This window comes from Labrus bergylta, chromosome 4, assembly GCF_963930695.1.
Source record: "Labrus bergylta chromosome 4, fLabBer1.1, whole genome shotgun sequence".
Taxonomy (NCBI): domain Eukaryota; kingdom Metazoa; phylum Chordata; class Actinopteri; order Labriformes; family Labridae; genus Labrus; species Labrus bergylta.
In genome coordinates, this window is record NC_089198.1 from 23652687 (window position 1) to 23660125 (window position 7439).

The window sequence follows — 7439 nt, forward strand, 5'->3', positions numbered from 1 at the left end:
CATCAATACATTCAAGAAATTCTTCTACACAAAGGTTTATGTTGTCTCCATATTTAGGTGAATAGTCTTTTATTTACAAACCTTTAAAAGTAATTAATGTGACAACAACTAAGTTTAGATGTCAGATGTTTTTTTAGTGACAAAAACTCAAATTAGAAAGAGTCACACGCCAAAAGCCTTGGGAAAACGGCTAAATCTAACAGCATAACAAATACATGCCTCCCCTCAGAAGCTTTGCCCACCAATGTCATGAACAGGTAAAACCAGGAACATCTCAGCGAAAAATCTGAACAGCAAAATGATCCTTAATAAGTAAAGTTGCTTTCGTTATATCAAGGTGCAGCCTTATTCTTTGTAGCCAAATACATGAACAAAAAGAGCAGCTGGAAGAAGAAGGAGTCTGACTACAGTGCATTAATGCTATCTTTTTATGATTGGCTCAGATCCTGTTGTGTGTCTCAATCCTCCCAATTTTTTTTGTTGTGCTGTTGATTTACAGAGCCAAGGCTGTGAACCATCAACAGATTTTTTTATTATAAGAATGGACAGCTAGCGCACCATGAGGGGATATTAGATGAATTGGCCATCACCCATAATGGCTGTGTTTTGGGCAATGCTCACATAATATTACTGAAACATCATTCATATCACACAGAGACCTCAAAGTCTCAAAGTGTCTTATAACACCAAGAACAAAAATGATTCTTACAACCTCAACCCTTACTTTGTAAATCATTGGTATCGCCTCCTTTTTTTGGGGGTTAATGCAATGTTGCTAATGATGTGAATTAAATGGTAATACTTGTGACATATCTCATCTTAAAGGTCAGAGTGAAAAAAGTGAGTTTTCAAGCGCAGTTTTCATAATGTCAAGTGACTTATGAATCACTGTCACTTTAAAATTGTGACATAAAATCAGAAGTTAGAAATAGCTCATGAATCACTGCAGTCACTTCCTCTTACAACAGACCTGTGAAACCTCTGAACACTTGCAGGGTCTATCACCTGATTTGCCATAAATTATTCCCACTTGGTCATACGCTTCCTCCATAATTAGACTCCACGCTGCTGCTGCTGCTGCGGAGGAAATTACAGCAGCCTCGTTTGGTCACATGTACACTACAGCAAGAGGCTCACGTTGTGTTGCACATTGACCCTTCTCCTTTTGTGTTCAATAACAAATGTGGAACATAAAAAAAACGAGTGAAAACAGGATCCTTACGGGGCAGCGTGTGGTGCCTGGAGCTGGTGTATTTTTGACGTGGCAGAGGAAAAGCGAGGGCAGTGTCCTTCCTGGTTCTCTACAGCTTCCTGCACTGACTGGAATTTGATTCACAGCCACTTGTTACATTCACTTACTGTGCCATTGTTTCACTCACCATTGATCCCTGGAGATTTACTTTTGCTGAGAGGCTGCCAGTAGTACTTAAAACATGTTTTCATCCAAAACATCCATCGACAAACATTATATCTTTACACATATATTTTTATGTAACAGCTAAAGTTTCTTATAACTTTGCAGTGTGTACAAGCACACAGGTGTTTTCAATCACTCTGGCTGGTTGGACCTCCAGTCAGGTGCAGGTAAAGCAGAGTCATGCTGGAAATGTTGGAGATGTCACCAAACTTGTACTATACAGGGCTGCCTACAACAAAAACTACAACTTTACAGATAACAAAGTGAACATCCACACTAAAGAGCAATAATGTTCAGTAAATACTGATTCTAAGCATGATCTGCACACTCTAGGGGAGTAGGCAACTTTTAGAAAGCCTTCTTTTTTTCTCTATTCTTCAAATACAAGCAGTAATGAAATACAGCTAGTGTTTGTTAAAGATAACCATCCCATCTCTGTTATTGATAATAACAAACTCAAACACCTAATCCTCTGATTCCCAGGTTAATCCTGATTTTACCCAACATGTCCGTCTTGATAGTGTCTTTATAAAGACTGACCACTCTATCCAACAAGGGTACATTTTCATCACCTTCAGTGACGAGTCTCTATATGCATTGCCATCATCCACATTGATAGCAACCTAGAGTAACTTCTGATGGATTTCAACTATCTGTTGCTGTTTCTATCATTTTTTCAAATCCAATTTATGCTGTTATACTTTGGCATGGTCTTCATTTATTTTAAGCTGGCATCTTGGGGTTACATCAACCACTACTGGCATAACTTAAAAGCATTTTTGTTGCAATCTGGGTAATTTAAAAAATCAAGTTTTCTTAAAAAAGAAAAAAAATAATAAAACATAAAAATACACATTATGTCAAGTTTTGCAGCATGTGGGGAATTGAAATGTAATGTGTACACACCATTAGAATTTGATACAAAATTCACAAAGTAAGAAACATCATTTTTTCTGATGTAATATAATCAGTATAGTTGAAAAAATAACACTTGTTTGTTTGATTGTTTTAAATGAAAAGTACATTACAAATAAATCCTTAATGTTCCTCATTCGTTCCCCAGTTACTATGCAACATTTGTGTCCCTTATTGTGAAGTGTTACCAATATTATAATTATTATTGATAAAAAAATAAAAATGTATAACTGACATGGTCCAGACTGCCAAACAAGCACTTCAACTTTAGAAACGTAAGATACATATTCATGGCGCTACATGCACTATTATACATGAAATGTTTAGAAAAACAGTCTTCAGCATTGTAGTATAAGATAAAAAGGATCTGAGTACTTCTTCCAGCAGTGTGCCTCACTAATCTTCCTGTTTTGATAGTCATCGTTACCAACAACTATGTGAATCATTGCTTGAGGCACCCATGTTTCAACTATTTTCCAGCCACATGCAGTAATGTGTGGAAACATCGGTCATGTTTCATGTTTCATTACATCACTGAGCTGCTTCAGTCATCAGTATCACACAGAGTCACTCAACACACTGCTGATGAATTGTGTGTGGTGATTCTCTCTCAATTAAAAAGCTGTTTTTTTCTATAATAAGCAAGGTCAAATTTCAAATGTTCATTAAATCCCATCCAATACCTATGTGTATGAACAACACCTGCTCATTAGAGTGCTTAAACACACCTGTCTGTTTTTGCCCAGGTGTTCCCTACAGGTGATCTTGCACTGCAGCTCTGCTCCAGCTGGTGGCAACAGGTCCATATTTGATGCGGTGCAACAACCACACAATGCTGCCACTACACGGCTTTAGAGGTCTGTGAGTCAAAAAATTAGGCTATTGAGACGGTTAAAGGCTAAATGATGAATATCTATGCCCCACACGTGCAACATAAGGGAGATTACTGCAATGCTGCACAGACGTTCTGATCAAAGATGGCTAATGCTGGATTTATATCTTAACTTTGGTTACGTTGTTAAACTACCTGCCTTTTTCAACAAACTTCCACTTTAACAGGAAAAATGAGGCAGTCGGTGCATCAACATTAGGCTTAATTGACATGGTTCTGTAAATAATTGCTGAAAGTGGTCCAGTCATTTTAAGTAAGAAGCAGGTTTGAAATTGCTCTAGAAATCCTCCACTCTCTGGGTTTGCATCATTCGAGTAGGACAAGCTGCTGCAGCTTTGTGTGACAGAAAGCATCCACGATTTCCTCTGTTCAGGCTCAAGGGATTTACTTCTACAATTAGTCCTTTCTTGAAATATCAGTTGAACCTTAAGTGGATTTATTTGCAGCACAGCATGCAGAACATCAGTTTGATATTGGTTGGTAATAAATTATAAATGTTGTTGTTAATGTTTCATCACAATACATAAACCAGAAAACAGCAAAGAACGTGATTCAAACCAGTTTTGTATCTAGCTCCTTCAACATTTAAATTCTGCCTTCGTATGTAGCTTCAGACATTATAATTCAATAAATCGTCTTCTTCTCTTTTTCTTAGATTTAATGTCAGGATCCTTAAAGACAGAGTAGAAAATCAACACTTATAAATACACACATTTAAGTTTTGTTAGAATATCACATCAGAAAACAATAATATAAATGTATTTCAATCATGAAAAGTACAAATATGGTGTTCATATGATATAACAATGTTTCATAGTTTAGATAGGTAGAAGCTCTCCAAACTTTTAAGACCTGTAAACCATTATTTCAAGTGTGAGTCTGGAAAATGTTACAATACCATCACGTTGTTTGATATTTGCACTCATCCAACAATCAATACACCCAATGAACGTTATATATATAGAATGTGAAAAAGAAAGGTAATGTAATTATGGAACATTGAAAATGTTCAGCATGAGGTAAAGATGAGCTAGTGGTTAGTTTGCGCCTCATTTCCAAAGACTAGTCCTCCAAGTGGGCGGCCTGGGTTCAAGTCCGACCTGTGGCTACGTTCTCGCATGTTATTCTCCATCCTCTCTCTGGTTTCCTACTGCATCCCCTGTCATATCAAATAAAGGCAAACAGCCCAAAAATAAATCTTTAAAAAAAGATAAGTTCAGCATTTTTGTATGGAAAATTACTGAAATGATTGCTCAGGTATTAAATAGGTGCTTTCACATTGAGTGATTGCTTCTTTTACTAAAGTAAACATCTCACTAATTACTCCACCAGATGAAACAGAATAATCAAACTAAAAGCGGCTGTCTGAAACAATAACCCTGCAGCACAAGAACCACATCATGTGAAGATGTGAGAAGAAGACAAATAAAACGCATGCATCAGACTGGAATGGATGCAGCAGAGCAGGTCAAAACTGCTGCAAAACAGCAGCGGAGAATTACAAAGAGAGAAGCAGCGAGGCAGAGTGAGGCAGGCGCCAGCAGACAAATACGCTTGTTATCAAGATGAGTTGAAAGGATGCAGCAGAGCATGCTGGGCACAGCTAATACAGCAAAGTGGAGATGTACTCTGTTATGTTCTATGTAATCCTGTAGGTGGAGTGGATCCTCCTTCCTGTATGTTCCCACCAAGCATGATCATCAGCCCCCCATCTAAATCACAGCTATCTGTCCGCTCGTAATCCCCAGTCCTTCTCTTTATTGCCTGGGAATATCGAACGCTGCTCTGTCACACTAGCAAGTCTGTTTGATTAATGTTTCAATTAAAGACAGGAAAGAGGGAAAAGTTACTGAGTGGATGCGGAAAGTAGGTATTAATATTGAGAACATTTTGTGTTTGATTATGTTGGATGGGAGTTCAGGAAACTTCCTCCAGAGCTGAAGCAACCCCTGGACAGCTGGAACAAGAGCATGAAAGAGAAGGAGGATAAATATTAGAAAAGTGGGGTGCACACAGGAGCAATGAGATGTTCTTGGGATTTATTGCTTAAGCTCAGATGTGGGAGCGATAGAGATTTTGGGTCTAGGCTGAGTTAGTACTTTTTTTTTATGGCTATTTTAGTGTTTTCTGCAGTGAGCCAGCTGGCGGTCAGCACTGTGGAGGAAGCAGGTGTTTCACATTTGAGTGGCAGGTGGTGATCTATGCAGATCTATGCAGCCAGAGTGAACCACCGGATAAATCCATAATTTATAATAAACCCAGGCTAGCATCCAAAAGAGAGCCACTTCTCTATTGAGGGTCTTTTTAGAGCACTTGTGAATAGAAACTGTACACATTTAGTAAAATATGAGTCATTTTAATATGAAAATAGGGCAAAAACGTTGTTACACTTATTTTCTGTGGCGAGGTAATAGTAAGACATTTTTTAAATAGAAATTGGCTTTTTCCCCGAGAGCTAAATGAGAAAAATGAACACCATTCTTGTGATGTGGTGCCAGAATACAGGTGACTTAGCTAAGGAAACAACCTGGCTCTGTCTGGTGCAAATTCTACCAATTAATGAGTCTCTTCTCTTCAATTTACGTTCAAACTAAAGTGAAAATACAACAAGTTGAGTTAAGTGTACAAACTATAGAAATAGATGCCTGTCTAAATTTCCACAGATCCATTTTTAAGAACATCTAGTTGATCTAATCTTTGTGCTAAACTTATCTTACCACTTGCTGGAAGTAAAAAAAACCTGTGTAATTTCATGCCCAGCCGTTAAAACAAAATGTTTTCTTTTTCGGTTTTTGTATGTTAAAGTTCAACAACAAGATATAACATGTACATTATTGATCTTTAGAGTTGCTGATTGGTCCGTTTTTCTAATCTTTGAACAGAGCCAGGCTAGCTGTTTCCATTGGTTCCCACTGTTTTTGATATGCTTATAGCGTGCTGCTTGGGCATGTTTTGTGCATATAACTAAACAATATGTAGCTGTAAGTCAGGTTCATGTTATCACAGGACCAAAGCAGGTTAAATGTGTTCACCTGTTTCCAGTGATTTTGCTGACCAGCACCCGATTAAAGCTTCACATTTGCGATGTAAGTACGCTGTCTTCCAAGTCTTAAGAACAGAAATAAACATCCTTCCCAATATCTTAACTCTTGTTGTAAAGCATCAGTGAACCTTAAATGCCCTCTTCTCTTCAAGGGAAGGCGATTTTCCCATTTTCACCCTTCAGTAAAACCGGACAAGCACAGAACACAATCCTTGTTTGGGAAATCAATCCACCCTTGTCCTAAAGCTATGATCTCTAAACACTAGCTCTAAAAGTATTTACTAAAACAGTGGTGGCTCCTGGCTGCGTGTTTTAACTTGTAATCTGTGCTCAGATTCACAGCTCGCAGCCCAGGAATGTAAGGCTTTCCTGCTAGCTTGGGGTGGTGCTGTCGCTCCCACTGTCAGTCTATCATTAAGCCAGAGTCGACACAGACACACACACACACATACGTGCATGCACACACATGCACACATCAACATGTGTACGTAAACACTGCAAGGTATTTAATTGTCCACTTTGGCTAGAAAGATTTAGCAATAAAAATGACGACATGATATAACAAAATGATGAAATCTACATTTAATTAAAAAAAAAAACTTTGGAAGTGTTTTGAGCTCAGATAAATCATGGATGATAACGAATGTTGTGCCAAGATTCAATCATTGTAATATTAGACCTCAGCAGGGTGTATTCATATAAATGTTAGCTATGCTCCACACACAAAGGCTCACACACACATACGTACAGAAGACGCATTAGGATGATGATCACACCTGTTCTCTGTTCTCTGTAGCTCCAATGATCAATGAGACTGTGAGATGAAAAGGAGAGGCGAGAGGACTCTTGTTGCGGTACAGAAAGTGATTCCGATCAATTTGAGGCAAGATTCTGCTCTGCTGAAAATGTGGTCCATTACATCCTTGCCTCATATGACAGCTGATCTTCCTTAGAAGCTCGAGGGGGAAAAACATCGACTTCCCTCCAGCTCCTGCGAAAGCTCTGAACCCCTCACCAAAATCTTTATCCTCAGACAGAAAGTGTCAAAGAAATGTATACATGGTGAGGTGAAAAACAAAGAAAGGGGGCTCTTTTGAGGGCAATCTACATAATAAGTGAGCATGTATTTACACTGACATGATCGGTCTGACAAACGTCGAAGCTGCAGAAGG